This window comes from Solanum stenotomum, chromosome 5 (assembly GCF_019186545.1).
Source record: "Solanum stenotomum isolate F172 chromosome 5, ASM1918654v1, whole genome shotgun sequence".
Taxonomy (NCBI): Eukaryota; Viridiplantae; Streptophyta; class Magnoliopsida; order Solanales; family Solanaceae; genus Solanum; species Solanum stenotomum.
The window spans coordinates 43014931-43022511 of record NC_064286.1 but is presented as its reverse complement, the minus strand read 5'-3'; the positions used below and the strand labels follow the sequence as shown (position 1 = coordinate 43022511).

Sequence of the window (7581 nt, the reverse complement as noted above, 5' to 3'; positions counted from 1 at the left end):
AGGAGGGTTAAAATGGTAATTTTTACAAAAAAAAATAATTAAAAAGACCAACCGGGTCATTATACTTTATTTTGTAGATATTGATGGTATGCTTTGTGAAATGTTAATTTAATAAGAAAATATGATTTTACTTTGTAGGTAGATGTTTAATTGAGTGTCTCAGCTACACTCATTTGGAACTTGATAAACCGTTCCATATTAGAGTAGTTTTATGTAATACTCATAAGTATATATATTATCTGACTTATAAAATAAAATAATCATTTGTTTTCTAGGGATAATTTTTCTACTTTGAGAAAAGGAATGAAATCAACTAACCTGGAGTGAAATAGTCTTATAATTACCCATGATTTCATTACTTTTGTTGGATTCTTGCAATTTTGCTTCACTCTTAAAAGTTACTCTTTGAACAAAAATAAAAGATTTAGGCCTAAATACCTGAATAATATCCTAATCCCAAACCTCAAGCCAATCTTTTGATTATTTCACCCAAACCAGGGATTTTCCACTGTCACGTCCCAAGCTTACACCCTAGGCAGGACTGACACTCGAGAACCATTGCTGGCCCCAAGCGAACCCTTGGCCTGACTTACTTACTCAACGGAAGACTCTAAGCATTTTTACAATGATCAAATGCAATTACTCAATTGTTAAATAAAATAACTTAGAATGTTTAAAAGTCAACATTCAACTTGGCCAAAATGACAACTCAAGTCTTAACATATGAAATGATAATGTAAAAACAACTTAACTACTACTTGTCTATGAAGCCTCTAAAACAAAGAGGGTTGTCTGGAAAGGACCCCCGATCATCCTAACAACTGAAAAGCTAAATAATTATGAAAAGGACCCTCCGAAAAACCAGGAGGCTCACCAACTGACTTTGAGTGCTCAACCTGATCAATCAGGCACTGGATGCCGATCCTGGTTACCTGCGTCTGCATCATAAGACGATGCAGGCCAAATGGCATCAGTATATTGAATGTACGAGTATGTGAGTTGGAATGCTAAACATAACTTAATCTTGAAAAGGATCTTAAAGGAACACTTACCTTGGCTTTACTCAACTCATGATGGCTACATGGTTTATGGAGACTTGAGTTAATATGAACTCGCATCCCCATTTTGGTGCTCAATACTACTTCCAAAATATACTTAGCTCATATATTTTTCAAACAAACTTCTTTCTTTGGTTTGAGATAATTACTCAAAACTTAGCTTAAAAGCTCTCTTGGAATTGATGTTCCCTTTCTTTCTCAAATGTGAAAAACATTTTAAACTCTTTGGGAATACATGGTCCCCATATGCTTCTTTATAGAAATGAACTTCAATATTTACTCTTTACTTTGTACTTAACTTGAACTTTTGTTTAAGTCTTAAAACAAAGTTAAAAGCATTTGCAAAAGACTTCTTGAAAAATACTCTTAGAACTTCCTAGACTTGGCTCTTGACTTTCCTTGAATTTGAATTTATGGATTCAATGTTATGATTCATGTTTCTGGATGATTCTAGGTGTTTAGAAGTCATTTAGAGTAGTTAGAATCAATAGGAAGTGTTGAAACACTTTAGAAAGACTCAAACGGACTGAATGACAAAAAACTAGTGAAAAATGATGATTTGGGCGCATCCTGGGTGCGCCGCATCAACCCCAACTTTCTAGGACTCCTTTTGAGTGCACTGCAGGCGCGCCGCCCCAGCCTCTCAGGTGCTATGGGGGTGCGACGCGCCTGATCCCTTCCCAGGTGCGTGTGACGAAAATCTCAACTCCTTTTCTGATCCTAAATCGATTATTTCTGATTCCTTTTCTCAAATTCACTTTAGATTCAGGTACCCAAAACATATACTCAAGAATCTAACTCAAACAGCTCAAGGAAACAACACTTTAATATCAAGAAAATCCTTAATCTCAACTCATGTTCAAGAACGAAAACAATTCAAGAACAACTACCAAGAACATTCAAAATTCCAATCTTTTTAGAACGAATTCACGCTGAATAAACATGCTTGGCACGTAAGTGAACAAACCCAACGTTATGAAAGTCTCACATACCTTGTAGTATTAATTCCTTGGTGAAATCCACTACCAAATCGCTCGATCTTGGCGAATCTTGAGCTTTTCTTCTCCTTTCACCTCTTTTCTCTTTTTTCCAAGCCCTAGCGTGAATTTCCAATTTTCTAAATTGACCAAATTCTGATTTAAACCTTAAGTAATTCACTGAAACGAATTAAATTAATTGGGTAAGGAAAAGACGAAACTACCCTTTAAAAATCCGGATTGGACATTTCCTTATTTGAATAACCCAACTTCCAATGGGCTTAACTCCCTCATACAAACTCAAAATTGCGCAAACTCAACGGCGTTGGAAAGATTATTTCAAGATATTTCCTACTATATTTAGAAACACACCTAACTCATCCTGAGCTAGAATTTATGATTGTTTGAAGTTGACAAAAAATCCAAATTAACAAATTTTCCAGATTTTATATTCTTTCCAAAAATGACTATTTCCACTTTTTAATGTCTTTCTAGTCATGGGGTGTTACAATATCTCTCCCTTGGGAACATTCATCCTCGAATGAGTTTACTCTTAGTAGGCTAAGGGTGTAACATCTAACATTCAGCTCAAATACCCGACAAGCAATGCAAATACAACATGCAATCTCATAAGTTAAAGAGTACTAAGAAGAGAATTAGTACCTTGATCTGGACTTTCTTCGGATTCGAAGAGATGTGGATATGTCTTCTTCATATCCTCCTCAGCTTCCCAAGTAGCTTCCTCAATAAATTGGTTCCTCCAAAGGACTTTGACTGATGCTACCTCTTTTGTCCTCAACTTGCGAACTTGGCGATCTAGAATCTGAACAGGAATCTCCTCATAGGATAAGCTATCCTTGATTCCAATATCTTCAGTTGGTATGATCAATGAAGGATCACCCATGCACTTCTTCAACATGGAGATGTGAAAAACCGGATGAACCGCGACTAACTCTTGTGGTAGCTCCAACTCATAAACTACATTACCTACCCTTTTCGATATTCTGTAAGGGCCAATATACCGGGGACTAAGCTTCCCCTTCTTACCAAATCTCATAACACCCTTCAGGGGTGAAACTTTCAAGTGTACCCAATCATTTACTTCAAACTCTAACTCCCTTCTCCTAACATCAGTGTAGGATTTATGAAGACTCTGTGCAGTTTTCAACCTCTCTTGAATTACTTTCACCTTCTCCATAGCTTGATGAACTAAATCTGGTCCTATCAACCCCGCTTCACCAACTTCAAACCATCCAATAGGATATCTGCATCTTCTCCCATAAAGAGCTTCATAAGGAGCCATTTGGATGCTAGAGTGGTAACTGTTGTTGTAAGCAAATTCAATAAGAGGTAGGTGATCATCCCAATTACCTTTGAAATCAATCACACAAGCCCTCAACATATCCTCTAAGGTCTGAATAGTACGCTTTGCTTGCCCATCTGTCTGAGGGTCAAAGGCAATACTTAAGTTCACCTTTGAACCCAACCCTTTTCGGAAGGACTTCCAAAACTGTGTAGTAAATTGCGCACCTCTATCTGAAAAAATGGAGATCGGAACCCCATGAAGTCTAACCACTTCTTGAAGACACAACCTGGCATAATCCTCTGCTGTATGGGTAATCTTTACCGGTAAAAAGTGGGCTGATTTTATCATTCTATCGACAATCACCCAAATAGAATCATGTTGCATGCAAGACCTTGGTAAACCTGTGATGAAGTCCATATTAATTATCTCCCATTTCCATTCTAGAAGTTCTATATTCTGAGCCATACCACCAGGCCTTTGATACTCTACTTTAACTTGTTGGCAATTCAGACACTTAGCAACAAACTCTGCAATGCCATTCTTCATACTACTCCATCAATAAACCTCTCTCAAATCGCTATACATCTTTGTGGAACCTGGATTAATGGAATATCTAGAGCTATGAGCTTCCTCCATGATCCTCTCTTGGAGTTCATCCACCCTTGGTACACACAATCTACCTTGATACCTCAATACACCATCTCCCCTTTGTTCAAAAGCTAATACTTTTTGCTTATGAACATTTGCCTTCAATTCAAGTAAAATAGGATCTTTGGTCTTGCTTTTCTTTCACTTTTGACACTAATGAAGATTCAACCCCATTCATCACCACTACTCCTCCTTCTGTGGAATCCATTAGTCGGACTCCTAAGCATGCAAGTCTATGCACATCATTTGCTAACTCTCTCTTTTCTTCTCCAACATGAGCGGTACTACCCATAGACAACCTACTTAAAGCATCAGAAACCACATTAGCCTTACCTGGGTGGAAAAGAATACTCATGTCATAATCCTTGAGTAATTCTAACCACCTCATTTGTCTGAGATTAAGCTCCTTTTGAGTAAACATATACTGAAGGCTTTTGTGATCGGTGAACACATCTACATGCACACCATACAAATAATGATGTCATATCTTCAAAGCAAATACTACGACACCCAACTCTAAGTCATGGGTTGGGTAGTTCTTCTCATGAACTTTCCATTGTCTGGAGGAATAAACTATAACCTTGCCATTCTGCATTAATACACAACCCAACCCAACTTTAGATGCATCACAATACACCACAAAACCTTGAGTACCTTCTGGTAATGTCAAAACTGGGGCAGTAGTTAACCTCTTTTTCAATTCCTGAAAGTTTTTCTCATAAGCTTCAGACCATTGAAATTTCAGTGTCTTTTGAATCAACTTGTTCAAAGGGAATGAAATAGATGAGAACCCCTATACAAACCTTCTATAATGGCCAGCCAAACCCAAGAAACTCCTAATAACAGTTGGAGATGTAGGTCTAGGCCAATTTTGCATTGCCTTAATTTTCTGAGTATCACCTTTAATTCTCTCTCCAGACACAATGTGGCCTAAAATGCCACAGACTCAAGCCAAAACTCACACTTAGAGAACTTGGCATATAACTCTCTATATTTTATAGCCTGGAGAACTATTCTAAGATGACTAGCATGATCTTCCTCATTCCTTGAATAGATTAGAATGTCATCAATGAAGACGATAACAAACATATCTAAATAAAGTTTGAATACCCTATTCATAAGGTCCATGAATGTTGCAGGTGCATTGGTCAAACCAAAGGACATAACCAAAACCTCATAATGACCATAACAGGTTCTGAAAGCTGTCTTTGGAATATCACATTCCCTTACTCTTAACTGATGGTAGCCAGATATAAGATCTATCTTAGTGAAACAGGTGACACCCTGAAGTTGGTCGAAAAGATCATCAATCCTTGGGAGAGGATACTTATTCTTGATGGTAACCTTGTTCAACTGATGGTAATCTATACACATCCTAAGGGAACTATCCTTATTCTTCACAAACAAGCACGTAGCTCCCCAAGGTGAGACACATGGTCGAATAAAGCCCTTATCAAGGAGGTCTTCTTTAAGCTCTTTTAACTCTGCTGGTGCCATTTTGTATGGCAGAATAGATATAAGACGAGTATCTGGAAGAATATCTATATCGAAGTTTATTTCTCTCTCAGGAGGGACTCCGGGAAGATCATCAAGAAAGACTTTTGGAAGCTCTCTTACTACTGAAACTGACTGAATATGAGGTATCTCAACACTAGAGTCATTAACTCGGACTAAGTGATAGAAAACCCCTTGGAGACTAACTTTCTTGCCTTAAGGTACAAAATGAAATAACCCTTAGGCACTGCTGAACTACTTTTCCACTCTAAGACTGACACATTTAGAAACTGAAACTTGCCAACTCGAGTTCTACGATCAATTGAGGCATAACATGTATGAAGGCAATCCATACCAAGAATGACATCAAAATCTACGATGTCTAACTCAACTAAATCAGCCATGGTGTCCTTGTGATTGACGAAAATAACACAATCGTGATATACTCGCTCAGCTATAATAGACTCCCCAACAGGTGTAGAAATACAAAAGGGTTCACAAAGTTTCTTAGGAAGAACATCAAACTTATTTGCAACATAAGGAGTCACAAAAGATAAACTTGCTCCTGGGTCTAGCAAAGCATAAATATCAAGAGTAAAGCCTTTAATCATACCAGTGACAACATCTGGAGAGTTCTCTTGCTCTTGGAGACTAGTGATTGCATAAAGACGGTTTGTTCCTCCACCCGTACCAGATGTAGCTCCTCTAGATGCAGCCCTGTCTGGTGGAGCAACTGATGAAGATTGGGCTCTATTGCTCCGATTCCCACTACCTTGCCGGTTCTTAGGACACTCTTTCATGAAGTGACCCTCTTGCCTACACTTGAAACAACCTGACTGGCCATCACGACACTTACCTGGGTGGGTTCTACCACACTTAGCACATGCAGGAGCCCAATTACCTCCTTGTGCCACACTACCCTGAGATTGGGTAGGTCTAGTCCTGAAATGCTGGGAATTCTGATTATTGTACTCACCTTTGTTTCTAGGTGCAGGTGCACTAGCAGATGATGGAGCGGGTCCCTTTTGCTTTTGCTGACAGGACGAACGGTTCACATTACTTTTCTGCTGCCCAGACTCATTCCCTGTCTTAGCCTTCTTGTTCCTAAAGTCCTCCCTATCCCTCATCTTCTCTTCCTCAACCTGCTGCATATATACCATTAACCTCGATATATCCATGTCCCCAATTAACATCGCTGCCCTGCCCTCTTTGCTTGATAGACGGGATAACCCAGCCACAAACAGACTCATTTTACTCCTCATATCCGCAACCATCTCCGGAGCATAACGGGATAGTTGGGTGAACTTCAACCCATATTCATGAACACTTAGTGACTCTTGCTTAAGGGTAAGGAATTCTCGTACCTTAGCCTCTTTCAGTTCTCGGGGGAAGAAATGCCCTAAGAAGGCTTCCTCAAAACAAGTCCAAATCGCAGACGATGCATCCTCAACTCGGTTCTTCTTCCATTGGTCAAACCAAGTCCTAGCAACATTCTTCAGTTGATATGTAGCTAGTTCAACTCGCTTAGTGTCAGCAACATGTATAACATCAAACACCTTTCGTAGCTCCTCAATAAAGTTCTCTCGATCCTCAGTAGTGCTTGAACCAGTGAAACTTGGAGGGTTCATCCTCAAGAACTCATGAATCCTTGAAGTGTCAACCTCTTCTTATTGAGCTCCTCTTTGTTGCCCAACCTGATTAGTCACAGCTTGACTTAGCATCTTAATTGCTTCCCTAAACTCAGCATTGGTAACTTCTCATTGGGGTTGCACTTCAGGTGCATTGGGTACTCATTGCTCCTCAACATTAAGTCTAGCAGGACGACCTCTGACAGCTCTTCGTAGAGGAATGATTATCTAAAAACACGCGCAAGCACGAATTAGAGAGAAACTTTTTAGAGATCAAACTCTAACGCACGAAATGAGTGTGAAAGAAGTGAGAAATTTTCCTAAGTGTTGCAACCTCCTAATTATAGATGTGGCGCGCTTCACACCGATAACTAGGACTCTACAGACACGGCTTCATAGACTCCCTAGGACTCTTGAACTTTGTACTCTGATACCACATTTTTCACCCCCCAAGCCTACACCCTGGGAGG

General features: G+C 39.2%; 1 pseudogene; it reads right to left on the bottom strand.

Annotated features, from left to right (window-relative positions):
• Positions 1 to 2669: 2669 nt before the first annotated feature.
• On the bottom strand, positions 2670 to 6757 carry LOC125864012 (uncharacterized; annotated as a pseudogene).
• Positions 6758 to 7581: the final 824 nt, after the last annotated feature.